The sequence below is a fragment of the Notamacropus eugenii genome, chromosome 6 (genome assembly GCF_028372415.1).
Source record: "Notamacropus eugenii isolate mMacEug1 chromosome 6, mMacEug1.pri_v2, whole genome shotgun sequence".
Taxonomy (NCBI): Eukaryota; Metazoa; Chordata; class Mammalia; order Diprotodontia; family Macropodidae; genus Notamacropus; species Notamacropus eugenii.
In genome coordinates this window covers 344,576,759-344,592,106 of record NC_092877.1, presented here as the reverse complement: position 1 = coordinate 344,592,106, position 15,348 = coordinate 344,576,759, and the positions used below count along the sequence as shown (strand labels likewise).

Here is a 15,348-nt window from a genome sequence, read left to right as displayed (position 1 = left end):
ATGATAGAAAGTTCTAAGGATGACCTGGGGCATGAGAGGAAGAGTTTTGCTTTTCCAGTAATATCTATTTGGTTTTTATATAATATCTGACTCTTTGGCCAGGAGTGACATTTTCTGAATTACTGGTATTTTTTGGATTATCCTATTGGGAATTCCACCTGTGATAGTTTGTTGGGCTGTGGAGATGACTCTGGATTCTTCAGGCTGAACAAGTAGAGAGCAAGCCCTGAATGGTCCTTCCAAACTGGAAAGGCTTCAAGTCCTGTCCCCTCTGCTGACACAGTCCAATGATGTGCTAGGGAGAGCTCATTACTCAAAGAGTGGTCACTTGGGATGCTTCTGTGTGTGTGTGTGTGTGTGTGTGTGTGTGTGTGTATGTGTGTGACTGCAGCTTTGGACGTTCTTTTATTCTACTAAGACCTGAGGAGGTTGGAATCTACCTGAGACTGGAAGTTAGCAGTGTGATTGGGGCAGAAAAGGTACATTTGAAAATTTTCAGCATATTGGTGGTAATTAAATCCATAGGAGTTGATGAGATCACCAAGTGGTATAGAAGAAAAGGGGACCCAGTTCAGAAAAGTGTGATCTGGAAGAGGAGCCAACAAAGTAGACAGAGAAGGAGTGGTCAGATAGATAAGAGGAGAACGGGAAAGGGGAGCGGCATCCCCAAAACCTAGAGAGAAGAGAGTATCATGGAAGAGGTGGCGATCAGTATTGTTACAGGCTTCAGAGAGGTCAAGAATGAGGATTGAGAAGAGGTTGTTGGATTTGGCAACTAAGAGATCATTAATATCTTTGGAGAGAGCTTTGGTGGAATGATAAAAAATCAGAAGCTGGATTATAAGGGTTTAATAAGAGAGTGAGAGAAGAGAAAGCGGAGTCACCTATTGTTAAGGAATTTAACTACAAAAGGCAGAAGAGATCTTGGATGGTCAGTCATTGTGTTGATCAGAGTTTGGATATCTTTCAGTGCTATTTTCTTTTACATTATTGTAGTCTTGTGGAAATTGTTTATTGGTTCTGCTTATTTCACTCTGCATCACTTCATGCAAACGTTCCTGAGTTTCTCAGATGCTTCCTATTTATTGTTTCTTATGCTGCATTTCAATTCCATTAATAAAGCAACTTGTTAAACCATTTTCCAATCGATAATTACCTACTTGGCTTCCATTCTTTGCTACCACAAAAAGAACAGCTATAAATATTTTCATACACATGTCTTCCCTGTGTCTTTGATGTCCTTGGGATATGTGCCCAGTTGTGGTATCTCTGAGTCAAAGGGCTGCACTTACTTTACATACAGTTGGGAAATGAAAATAAAATACTTGTCTCACCTTGGGGTTATATGACAGATAATTTCCTTCTTCCTTCCTCAGTTGCTTCATATACAGCATAAGTAGATTAAAATGAACCAGTTGATGAGTTGACCCCTTGGGTAGAGGTGATGGGGGGCTTTGTTTATTGTTAACCAGTTGGCAGCTTGGAGGGTAATCCTTGAAAAAAAGAATAGAAAGTCAGGAAGGTCATCCTCCTCTGTCTCCTTGTTCTAGCCATAAGAGCGTTCATGAACAGATAGGATGAAAGGCAGGGGCAATGGAAAGGGCCCTGGAATTATGTTTAGGAGACAGAATTTTTCTAGCTTTGCTGCTGATTAGATTGTGACAGACCAGTTTCTTTAACTCCTGGATAACTCAGCTCCTCATTTGAAAGGTGATGAATATTTTTTCCTTTACAGCTCTGAAGATTTACTTGGTAATTTCTTTGAGGAGTTTTAAGTGACCATTGAGACTAGCCTTTTTGTATATTCCTGTAAAGGAGTATTAATTAATTAATTCATGTGCTCTCCTTAAATAATAATGCCTTATTATATGCATGTATATGTGTATTACACACACACACACACACACACACACACACACATATATATAAGATTTTCATATATATATAAGATTTTAAAAGTACTTAGCTTGGCATATAGTAAGCGCTTAATAAGTGCACCTCTTCTTTCCTTATACATGTATATGTCTTACCTGATAGTTTGGATAGAATATAAGCTACTCGAAGGCAGGGACTATAAGCACCTGGCACAATATCTGACAGATAATATCTAATAAATACTTATTGTATCATTGATCAATTCATATAATACACAGTTATTAAATACTTAATTTTGAGGAGGTCCTGGGCCCCTTTGGCAGTATGGTATGTGCTGTTAGTATCCCCATTTTACAGTTGAGGAAACTGAGAGAGGTGAAGTGACTTTCCTAGGGTCATACAATGAGCAAATGCCTGAGGTCTTCCCAGCTTTGTCCACTTTGCCACCTAGTTGAAAAAGTATTTGGGAAATTTGGTTTTGATAAGTCAATTTGAATATGCCACCAGGAGCCTTGAATTATAGATGTCTAGCCGCTGGTAATGTTGAGAAACCACTATATGTTGTTAGTTTAGTTCAAATCTTTTGACAAGACTTGTTTTGGGGTAGAGTATAGTGAGAGGAGGGGGACTTAGAGTACCAAGGAGGGCCTTGTAACAGTCATGCCAGAGGACTGTGCAGAGAGGCCTGGGCTTTGCATGAGATGGCTTGAACTTGGGTCTGTCCTTTTCTATTTCTATGATATAGTACCGATGTCATGTGCCCTGTCTGAGCCACAGTTTCCTCATCTGTGAAATGCTGTACTTGATCATACATCTTGAGATGGAAGGGCTTTTTGAGGTCATATAACCCAATTTCTTCTTTTTTAAATCGAGTTCAAGGTTCACAGGGAGTAAGGGACAAAGCCTGGATTTGGACCCAAGTCCTCTGACTCCAAATTCAGTCCTCTTTCCATGTGGCCTCCCAGTTTACATCTGGAGAAGGAACTCTGGGGTAAATAGTCCACTTGATTGATTTTACAGATAAAGAAACTGAGGCTGAGGGGTTACTGTTCAAAATCCCGCAATTCTAATGCAGTGCAGCTAAGAAGGAGCAAGTCAAGGTCATCAGGTGGCACTTAGGATGTTATTTCATCGTAGACACAGATAAAGATTTTTGACTAGGGGATGGAGAACTTCCATGAAGCCTGTGCTTCAGGAAGATTATTTGGAAGCTATGGGGGATGAGGGGTGGAGAGGCGTTAGTCACAGAGGGGAGGGACTTGGAAACAAGAAAACCAATTAGGAGGCTGTTACAGTTGAGCTTATGTAGGAAAGGTCTGATACTTAAAACTGCCTAACTCATAGGATTTTTTTTTTTTGGCCCAAAGGCTAAATTAACCCAGCTTCTTTAATGCACAGTGGAGAGAGTGCTAGGCCTTTCAAATCTATCCTTAAGTACTTCCTGGTGGTTGACCCTGGGTAGTCATTTAACTTCTGTCTACTCAGTTTGCTCAGCTGAAAAATGGGGATAATAATTGTATTTACCTCCCAAGGTTGTAGCTGGAGAAGGAAATGGCCAACCCCAAGAAAACCCCAAATGGGGTCACAAAGAGTCCGAGATGAGTGAAATGACTGAATGCAACGACTCAGGGTTGTTTCAAGGATCGCAATAAGTGCTTAGTGTAGTACCTCCCACACAGAGAGCGCCAAATAAATGCTTAGGGCCTTCTCATTCCCCTAAAGGAGAAAAAAATGCTACAAAATACTACATTTCTTCCATATTTCCTTTTTTTTTCCTTTTGCAAGAAAGGGGCAGTGTGGTGTGGTAGACAGAAGGTTGGCTTTGCATTCAGGAAGTCCTGAGTTCAAGACTTTGTCGTGAGGTTTCTTAGTCTCTTGTGTTGCCAACTCTTTAACACAAAAAGTTTCAGACAAGTTGCCACACTGCCTCTGTGGAGGCCTTTTTCACACATGGAGTTCCCAACTGTGATGAAATCTAAAGATGGAAAACTAAAGAAAGTGACCTTTTGTGGAGCAGGAGGGGCAGGGGTGGGGCAGTATCTAAGTCTGACTAAAAATTGATGTGCTGGGCTTTTTTGCATAGCCCATGTCACATTTCTCTTTGCAGAGATGTCTTTACCATGACAGTTGTTGCCTAGCAACAGCGCTTCCTCTTTGTGTGGTACTCCCTCTCTCCCTCTGTCCCTCCCTCTCTCCCTCTCCCCTCCTTGCCCTCTGCTTGGAGTCTGGTCTCTAGGAACACAGAACCATAAACAGGGTTCTCCAAATACCTAGTGGCTGACAATGCCTTGTATTTTTATTTAAAGGGTATGCTCACTTGCCGCATTTAAACAGGAAGTGACCTTGACCTTTATAATTCTTGCAGTAGGAGACTTTTTTTTAAGATGGCAAATATACTCTGTAAAATCAGGGACTTCTACCTCCAGGTCACTTCTGAATAGATATATCTCTATTTAGAGGTTTTGGAGTGGAAAGAGTATTGGACCTGGAATTAGCTGAGACTTACATTCTGTTCCCATATCTAACACTTATTTTATCACATGTGACCCTGAGACTTTCTCAGATGAGGATAATATGTTACAATAAGGATAATATGTTACAACTCTCACTTAATTGTATTGTTATAAGGATCCAATCCAAGAAGCATTTATTGCTTACTGTGTGTATGGCAGGCAAGAAAAAAATGAAAAAAAAGTCCCTGCCCTCAAGGAGTTTATATTCTGGTAGGGGATGTAACATATACACAGACAGATATATACAGGATAATGTGAAGAGGAAGTGGTTAGATAATAAATCAAGGACTGAAGAGTTGAAGTGACATGTCTAAAGTCACGCACACAAAGCTGAGATTTGAACCTTATTTTAAATTCATTTTTTATTTTCAGCTCCAAATTCTCTCCTTCCTCCTTGCCCCCATGAGAAAGCAAGAAAAACAAAATCCTTTATAAATATGTATATTCCAGCAAACCATATTCCCAAATTAGCCATGTCCAAAACAAAGTTATCCCTCAACTTCCCTGAATCCATCACTTCTCTATATGGAGACAGGCAGCATATTTCATTGTAAGTCCCCTGGAATTGTGGTTGGTCAGTGTGCTGATCAGACCTCCTAAGTTTTTTGAGATAGTCTTGACAATATTATTGTTATTGTGTACGTTATGCTCCTGGTTCTGCCCACTTCAGCCTGTATCAGTTCATAGCAGTCTTCCCAGGTTTTTCTGATACCATCCCCTTCATACTTTTTATAGTAATTTTTATATAATATGAGAATATTATTATTCCATCACATTCATATGTTGTCACCTGTTTGGCCATTTCCCAGTTGAGGGGCACTCCCTCAGTTTCCTATTCTTTGCCATCACAAAAAGAGCTGCTATAAATATTTTTGTACATATGGTCTTTCTCCTTTTTCTTTGCTCTCTTTGATGTATAGACTTAGTAGTGTTATTACTGGGTCAAAGGATATGCATAATTTAAGAGCTTTTTGGACCTACTTAAAAATTGCTTTTCAGAATGGCTGGACCAATTCACTGCTTCACCCATAGAGCATTAATGGACCAGTTCTCCCACAACCCCACAAGCATTTGTCATTTTCCGTTTTTATCAGCTTGGCCAATTGAATGGGTATGAGGTGGGACTTTAGAGCTGTTTTAATTTACATTTCTCTAGTTATTAGTGACTTTGAACATTTGAAAAATATGGCTTTTGATAGTTTGATAACTTTCTTCTTTCAGATCTTGGACCATTTGTCAGTTGGAGAGTGGTTCTTTTTAAGATTTGAACCAAGGCCCTCTGATTCCAAATTCAGTTCTTTTATTCACTATTCTAATTGATGAGCTAACATCAATAAAAGAGAAATGTAGGGTAGGAAGAGAAGGTGGGCTTGTCACCTAGTGTGGTTGAGGGGTGATGGTTGGGCAGGAGATCTCAGGAGAAATCAAAGAAGACTTTCAGTAAGTTGAGCTTATGGGAGAATATGACAGGTATCTCACAAGATGGGCTATACTCTACACCCCCAAATAAAAAAAATGAATGAAAATACCCCATTTATTAAGTGCTTACTATGTGCCAAACCCTGTGTTAAGTGCCAGGAACGCAAAGAGAAAAAAAAACCCCACAACATCCCTTTGTCTTAAGGATCTCACATTGTAATAGGGAGAGACAATTATATAGGAGTTCCAGTTGTAGGGTAGGTGGAAAGTCCTCATGATCTTAGGGTTCAGTGCCAAACACACTGGTAATTCATCTTCTTCAGTGTCAGTCCTCTTGATAAAACTGTAATTCTTCTGAGAAGCATCTGACAAAGACAGTGGTAGTGAGGACTTTCTTTCTGAGTCTTTTGACTGGCTGCTGCAGAGGAGACTGGACAGCTCCTGCTCAGTGTGTGTGCGTGTGTGTGTGTGATATTTGTACCAGGATCACTCCCCTGCGTTATGCCTGAGAGACCTGAGCTGGAAGCAGGGCTGATTGTTTGGGGGATGGGGAGGAACATTGCTATTATATTTTTTTTTCTATATTTATATGTGTAAAGTGTTTTCTATATTTATATATGTAAAACTTAGTCTTCTCACTTTACATACATACGAATGCACATATATGTGTATACACGTACAAATAAGTATATATGCACACATACATGCTTTGTGTATATATATATATGTGTATACACACATATGCATGTACACACATACATTAAGGATCTGTGATGTCATTGAGTATGGATTGAGAGCTGGCCTTTGAATCAGGAAGATTTGGGTTCAGTTCCCCAATCTAGTATATCCTGACCATGTGACCCTGGGGCCAGCTGTCTCTCAGTGACCCAGACACTGAGGGACAGAACTGGTGTCGACCAACTTTGCTAGGTGCAACTTCCTTCTCTGGGCATTGCCTACACCAATGAAATCACTGGTCCAGTTCCCATCCCCCTTTTACAAATTAAAGCTGGTTTCTCTTGACCTTGGTACCCTTTAGACCTGCTCTTTTCATCTTGCTGAGGTTTGGTTCACAATTGGCATCAGGTAATGGCATTTTAAGCCATGGCAAGTCATATCACCTCTGATTCTGTTTTCTCATCTTTAAAATGGGAACAATACTTGTGGTTGGTGTGCAAAGGGTTTTTTTAAGGCTATACATATACAATCATATTAAACATATTTCCACATTAATCATGTTGCCAAAGAAGAATCAGAACAAAAGGGAAAGACCTTGAGAAAGAAAAAAAAAGACAAAATTGTATGCTTCGATTTGCATTCAGACTTTATAGTTCTTTCTCTGGATGTGGATAGCATCTTCCATGATGAGTCTTTTGGAGTTATCTTGGATCATTGTATTGCCAAGAAGAGCTAAGTCCATCAAAGTTAATCACTGAAGGGTTGTGCAAGCCTTAAAACACTATATAATGCCAGTTGCTGGCTTAGGTTGTGATGAAATGACTTTGTAGAGACTTCAAGTGTTATAGAAGTGTGAGTAATCAATCAGTCAATCAAACATTTATGAAGATTAAGTGCCTGGCACTATGATAGGCATGGGAGATTCAGAGACTAAAACAGAGTTGTACTCAGGGAGTTCACATTCTCTACTGGAGATAGACAAATAAAGGTAGAAATATGTCATGATAATTTCTGGGATTTCTGAGCTAGTCTGTGGCCTGGGAAAACTTGAACTCAAATCCTGCCTCTTCCATATACTTGTTATGTGACCCTGGACAAGTCACCTATCCTATCACAGAAGGGGCTAACCTGTACTGATGGAGGGATTTTCCTCATCCAGTAGTCCTGTCTACAAATGAGCCCATGGGTCCAGTCCCGATCCTTCTGCTTACATATGAACATGTTGTTGGAATATAAGCTTTTTGAGAGTAGAGGGTACAGTAGTGTGTTGGACTTGGAGTCAAGAAGACCTGAGTTCAAAACCTGCCCCAAATTAGCTGTGTGAACCTGGACAATTCACTTACCCCCTGTTTGCCTCAGTTTCCTTTTCTGTAAAATAGAGATAATAGTAGCCCCTACCTTTTAGGGACATTGTGAGGATAAAATGAGATCATATATGTAAAATATGTGTTTAAACTTCTGTCTAAATGCCAGATACTATTGTTAGGGATTGTGTCCTTTGTGTTTGTACCCCCAGTGCCCAGCATGGTCATTGGCATACAGTAGGAGCTTAATAATTGTTAATTAATTGTCCTTTCTTCTTGTTGCTTGGTTCCTGTTTTAACCAAACAACCTTCATCCCAACAGAGGATAGAATCCTGAGAACTTAAATTCTGGTTTTATTTCATCTATATTACATCTTCCTCCCCCCACATTTCTTTATTGAATTATTCTTTTCTGATGGAAACGGTTGGAGTCATTGCTTTATCTGTTCATCTTTCTTAATACTCATAATGGTTTATTTTTTCCCCATCAGAACTCTGTCTCCACAAAGGAACAAAATTTTAATTTTTTCCAGTTACATAGAAATACACATGTTTTTGAGGTTACTTTTCTGTTTCTGGAACCAGTTAGTGTTCCAAGCAGAAACCTTTATATCATCTCCTAGGGGCAGCTGAGTGGCTTAGTGGATAGAGTGTCAGGCCTGGAGTCAGGAAGACTTGAATGAACATCTGACCTCAGACCCTTACGAGGCACGTGACCTTGGGCAAGTCACTTAAATGCTGTTTGCCTCAGTTTCCTCATCTGTAAAATGGGGTTCCATAATACCACCTACTTCTTAGGTTGTAAGAATCAAATGAAGTAACCCTTACAAAACTCTTAGCCCAGTGTTTGGCTTGTAGTAAGGTCGATGTTTGTAAATATTAGCCGTTATTATCCCAAGTCTCTTTTCATATCTTGGCTCAGGGAAATGAACTTTCTGAATTGGTTAGGTATACCTGTACTGTTCAACATGCTGTGAAGCCTTATTCCTGTTTGGTGTTTAAAAACCTGCTGTTCCAGTCTCTCTGACTTGCCTTCCCCTGCTTTTTCTTCTTCACAAACTCTCTCTCAATTCTGCACCTTTATGCAGAATGCCCTCCGTTCTCAGTGAGGCCTCTTCAGAGCTCAGCTCCGTACTTCCTCTCACAGGAAGCCTGTCCTGAGCCTCCCTGGCTACTAGTACCCCTACCATCCCATCCATTACCTTGAATTTATGCTTCATACATTTTTATATGCTTATATGTATCGATGTTGGTCTCCCACTAGAACAGAAGCTCCTTCAGGGCAGGAACGGTTTCATTTTTATATTTGCCCCAGTGCCTAGTACATCGCAGGTACTTATTAAAGACTTGTTGACTGATATTTGTGGTGTGGTGGAATTTGTTGTGTGATATATTCAAATAAAAAATCCAGTGAGTTTTGTAGAAGGCTGTGCTGATGGGATGTTTTCTTTTGTAGGGGAGTGAGTAGGACATGGGTTCCAAAGTGATTCCCTGTGTATGGTGGGCAGAGACAAAGAAACTGAGGTGGGGGAGAGAGAGCAGGCCTAGGGTAGGGCCTCAACCCCTATCTCTGGACAGAAACAAGAATAGAAAAAGGAATCCCTGTAACAAAAATCATATCTTTCTTTGTGTGCTTGAGCCATAGATCTCTTTATGTGATCTATCTACTGGTCTTTGAGAATTCTACCCTTTGGTTTAAGGACTCAAATGCATAAGGAAAAGAATGGGAGCAGAGATGCCTAAGCAAAATGAAAAAGACCTGGGGGCCTTAGTGGACTGCAAGCTTCATATGAGTCAACAGCATGACCTGGCAGCCCCCAAAGCTAATGGGATGAGTAGGTTGCTTTAAGCGGGGTAAAATGTCCATAGCATGAGATAATTCCTATTGTACCTTGCTGTGTTCATTGGTATCATATTCTAGCAAGGACATTTGACAAGTTTGACAAATCCTTGAAAGAAATCATGCTATAGCAACTGGAGTGACTTTCAGAGTGGATCTCTTGGTTGGAGAAGAGGCAGTGGATGGAGCACTGGACCTGGAGTCAGGAAGTTGTTGTTCAGTTGTGTTTAAGTTTTTATGACCCTATCTGGGGTTTTCTTGGCAAAGATACTGGAGTGATTTGCCATTTCCTTCTCTAGCTCATTTTACAGATGAGGAAACTGAGGCAAACAGGGTTAAGTGACTTAAGTGCCCAGGGTTACACAGCTAGTAAGTGTCTGAGGTCAGATTTGAACTCAGGAAGATGAGTCAGGAAGATGGGAGTTAAAAACTGGCCTCAAGTACTTACCTGTGAGATCTTGGGCAAGTTACTGAACCTCGGTTTGTCTCAGTTTTCTCAGCTACAAAATGGGAAAAATCCTAGCACTTAACTTGCATAGCTGTGAGAATCAAATGAGATAATATTTGTAAAGTAATTAACATGTAGTAGGTGTGTGTGTTTGTCCTTCGTTGCTGAAGAAGGCCATGTCATCAGAGAAATGATGACATGACTTGCACTTGACTGGGTTTTGAGTGAGGGAGAGCTGTGCAGATCACCAGCCTCACTTCTCCTCCAGAGCCATCTGGATCCAGTGACCAGATATTCATCAGGATGACTGGAGATGACCCAGGATGAGGCAATTAGGGTTAAGCAACTTGCCCAAGGTCACACAGCTAGTGAGTGTCAAGTGTCTGAGGTGAGATTTGAACTCAGGTCCTCCTGACTCCTGCCCTGGGGCTCTATCCACTGCATCACCTAGCTGCCATGGGAGGGGATGACTGAGTGTTTGAAGAAGAACAACCATAGGGTTATAGATTTAAAGACTTGAAGGGACCTTAGACCTCACCTAGTCCAGTCCCCTCATTTTATTGTTATTATCATTATAGCCAATAATATTAATAAATAATAAAACAGTAAGTAATAGCTGGTGTTTATGTAGCACTTTAAGGTTTTCAAAGTGCTCTCTGAACATTATCTCATTTGATCCTCACAGCAACCCTGGGAGCTAGGTACTATTATTTTCCCCATTTTATAGATGAGAAGACTGAGGCTGAGAGAGGGAAAGTGATTCACCCAGGGTTATATATAAGTAAAAAGCAGAGCCAGGATTTAACTTGTTCCAGTTAGCTCCAGAGTGTCAAAGTAGGAATACGGAATAGAAGTTACCGAAATATATGAGATGTGAGACCTTTTTCTGAGAAACTGTCTATAAATATTCTCCTCTTCTCCCCTCTCCATAGCCAATTTTCTGCTTTCCTTCTGATCTTGTCTATGTTTGTTTTGTTTGTACAAAAAAATTTAATTTAATATAATTGAAATTATCCACTGTATATCTCACACTGTTCTTGATCTCTTGTTCATTCATAAATTCTTCATCTACTCGTAAGTCTGCTAGGTAATATGTTCCATGTTCTTCAAATTTTCTTATAATATACACCAACAAATTTTGTTTTAAGAACAACTTTCGGGGGCAGAGCCAAGATGGCGACTAGAAAGACACACTTACTCAGGGTCCTCCCCACAGCCCATAAAATACCTGTAGAGAGGGACTCTCAACAAATTTTGGAGCAGCAGAAGTGGAGGAGATTTCCAGCCCACAGTGACCTGAAAGGCCCACTGAAACGTCGGTTGTGCTGGACACAGAGCCTGAGCACGGAGCCCAGCCCAGCCTTGGCCGAGCGGCGGAGTGGCGCCACGAGACTCTGGGAGGAGGACACCTTGGGGGCGGAATCTCCCGTTGCAGTAGCGGGGCCTCAGATCCCTTGGCCCACAGGCCCCAAAGGTCAGTGATGGGGTTTAATCAGCAGGCCAGGAAGGGAGAAGGGCTTTCCCGTAGCTCCAGCAGCATGCAGTGGCCACAGAGCCTGCACAGCAGCCCGTATTGACCGCTACATTGTTGGAGCGTGAAAACCCTTGGGGGCATTGAAGAGCTTAGTCTTACCTCCACCCTGGGTGGAGACCCTGGGAGAGCTGGTCTTTGTCTCACACTGAATGGCTGCCCTGCCCATCCAGCTTATCTGAAAATCAGCCTCCAGTGCTGACTTGGGAACTGGAGGCCAAGTGGCTGTGGAGAGGTACCTGCTAAGATTCTGGGCACAAAAATCCCTCTCTGCATTCAGACCAGTACACGCTTGATTGTGCCACCTTGGAGGAACTGAGATCTCACAGATTCCCAGAGTATACCCTACTCTTGACAAAGGACCCAAAAGTCAAGTAACTGGTTGGGAAAATGGCCAAAAAAGGGAAAAAAAGTAAGACCATAGAAAGCTACTTTCTTGGTGAACAGATATCTCCTTCCATCCTTTCAGATGAGGAAGAACAATGCTTACCATCAGAGAAAGGCATAAAAGTCAAGGCTTCTGTATCCCAAACACCCAAAATAAATATTCAGTGGGCTCAGGCCATGGAAGAGCTCAAAAAGGATTTTGAAAATCAAGTTAGAGAGGTGGAGGAAAAACTGGGAAGAGAAATGAGAGACATGCAAGAAAAGCATGAAAAGCAGGTCAACACCTTGCTAAAGGAGACCCCCAAAAATGCTGAAGAAAATAACACCTTTAAAAATAGGCTAACTCAATTGGCAAAAGAGGCTCAAAAAGCCAATGAGGAGAAGAATGCTTTAAAAAGCAGAATTAGCCAAATGGAAAAGGAGGTCCAAAAGCTCAATGAAGAAAATAGTTCTTTCAAAATTAGAATGGAACAGATGGAGGCTTATGAGAAACCAAAAAATCACAAAACAAAACCAGAAGAATGAAAAAATGGAAGATAATGTGAAATATCTCATTGGAAAAACAACTGACCTGGAAAATAGATCCAGGAGAGACAATTTAAAAATTATGGGCCTACCTGAAAGCCATGATCAAAAAAAGAGCCTAGACATCATCTTTCATGAAATTATCAAGGAAAACTGCCCTGATATTCTAGAAGCAGAGGGCAAAATCAATATTGAAAGAATCCACCGATCACCACCTGAAAAAGATCCAAAAAGAGAAACTCCTAAGAACATTGTAGCCAAGTTCCAGAGTTCCCAGGTCAAGGAGAAAATATTACAAGCAGCTAGAAAGAAACAATTCAAGTATTGTGGGAATACAATCAGGATAACACAAGATCTAGCAACTTCTACATTAAGGGATCACAGGGCATGGAATATCATATTCCAGAAGTCAAAGGAACTAGGACTAAAACCAAGAATCACCTACCTGGCAAAACTGAGTATAATACTTTAGGGGAAAAAATGGTCTTTCAATGAAATAGAGGACTTTCAAGCATTCTTGATGAAAAGACCAGAGCTGAAAATAAAATTTGACCTTCAAACACAAGAATGAAAAGAAGCATGAAGAGGTAAACAGCAAAGAGAAGTCATAAGGGACTAACTAAAGTTGAACTGTTTACATCCCTACATGGAAAGACAATATTTGTAACTCTTGAAACTTTTCAATATCTGGGTAGTTGGTGGGATTACACACACACACACACACACACACACACACACAGAGCACAGAGTGAGTTGAATAGGATGGGATCATATCTAAAAAAAATGAAATTAAGCAGTGAGAGAGAAATATATTGGGAGGAGAAAGGGAGAAATGGAATGGGGCAAATTATCTCTCATAAAAGAGGCAAAGAAAAGACTTATTAGTGGAGGGATAAAGAGGGGAGGTGAGAGAAAAACATGAAGTTTACTCTCATCACATTTGACTAAAGGAAGGAATAAAATGCACAATCATTTTGGTATGAAAAAAAGAACAACTTTCAGCAACTGAGTCATTTTGACTATTTTAAATACTCGAATGGCAAATGAACTATGAAGGTGACACTATCTGCATTCAGAGAAAGAACTATATATAGAAGTATATGTAGAATGATTTTATAAACACACATGCGTACACACAACAGACGTATACATACACACATATTTGTGTAGCCATCTCTAGGGTGGGGGTAGGGGGTAAAAAAGGAAAAAAGTTACATGATAATTTTTTTGTATATTTAAAAGGAGTATCAAGTCATGCACAATGAATTTGCAACTTTGTGTGCGCTCATTTTTTTCTCCCTGTTCTACTGTGTTATGGATATGCTTGTTTTATTTCTTAAGGTCAGAATAAAATAAATAAAAAAAAGAAGTTGCCCGAATGCAGAGTTAATGTCAGGAGAAGTTGCTTCCTGATTAGATTTCTAGAAATGGGACGGACACTGCCTAGGGAGATAGTGGGGTTCTGGGCTCATTGGAGGCTAGTTGACTGCTGGTCAGGGATGTTGCTGAGGGGATTTGGCACAGGTTTGATGGTCATAGACTCAAGCACTGGAGAGGACCTCGGCAATTGTACATTTCAACCAACGCCTTCATTTTACAGATGAGGAAATGGAGGCTGTGAGAGGTGAAGTGGTTGTTCTGTAATAAGCGTGAGAGGTGGGGTTTGAACCCCAGCCCTGTGGTACTAGAGCCAGGGCTCTTTCCACTGTAGCAGGGGCATATTGTTTCTTTGCCTCTGCTTTCTTCACTCTTCATCAGGTTGTTGTGAGAAGTCTCCATATTCATCATTTTTCACGTCGCGGTGATGTCCGTTACACCCATGTGCTGTAATTTGTTAGGTCATTTACCAATCCCAGAACAAACATTTTGCTCCCAGCTTTTTGCTATCATGAAAATTCTGTGGGCATTTTTTTGTGCATAGTGGTCTTTTCTGGTGCTCAGGAGCCTCCTTGGGATGTAGTCCCACCGCTGGAGGAATCTCTAAGTTGGAGGGTACGAGCAGTGTATAACTCTTCTTGTACTAATTCCACATCGATTTCCGAAAGGGTTGACTCACTTCTTAGCTTTGCTGTCCTGTGTTTCCACAGCCCTCCCAGCAGTGAGTTTTCCATCTTAGCTCAATGGGGAAGAGGTGATACCTCAGGGACGTTTAAATCTTCTTTTATCTGATTATTAGTGATTCTGAGCATTTTGAGCTTGTTATCTGATAGTTTATATTTCCTATGAAACCTATTTCTTCATATCTTTTGACATTGACTCTCCACTTTGTTTGATTTATTTTTGAAAGCCCTATTGACGCTTTGGATGTTACATTCCTTTTGCAGTATATTCCTATGCCATTTATTGAACCATTACTTATAACACAGCAAATACAGCCAACCAACAGTGACTACGCACCATGTTTTGTTTTTATGCTTTGTGTATACACTATATGTAAAATAAACAGAAATATCAATAAGCATAAAACATAAATAATTCTGTATTATAAACCTGTGCTTATATTTGTATTAATTTATAACAGTATTTATAATATATATTCATGTAATTATAATAATATATTTGTACTTAGAAAAATAGAGAATGTGTTGATATTTAAATAATTATGTACACATACAGTGTATATATGTAGATATGTGTGTGTATTTATATGTACATATATGTATATAATGTTGTCTTGCCCAGTAAAATGTAAGCTCTTTGGCAGCAAGGATGATTTCATATTTGTTTTTGTATCCCCATCCTGGCCCTTGTAGACACACAACCATTGCTTGTTGATTGATGACTGGCTGATGGCAAATAAGGTATTCTCTACTTGTAACCCCTGCCGT

At 40.3% G+C, this 15,348-nt stretch overlaps 1 protein-coding gene across 2 annotated transcripts in view; it reads left to right on the top strand.

The window, feature by feature from the left end:
• Nucleotides 1-15,348, top strand: part of USP13 (ubiquitin specific peptidase 13) — a 131,058-nt gene that overhangs the window by 19,411 nt on the left and 96,299 nt on the right. The window lies entirely within an intron of this gene.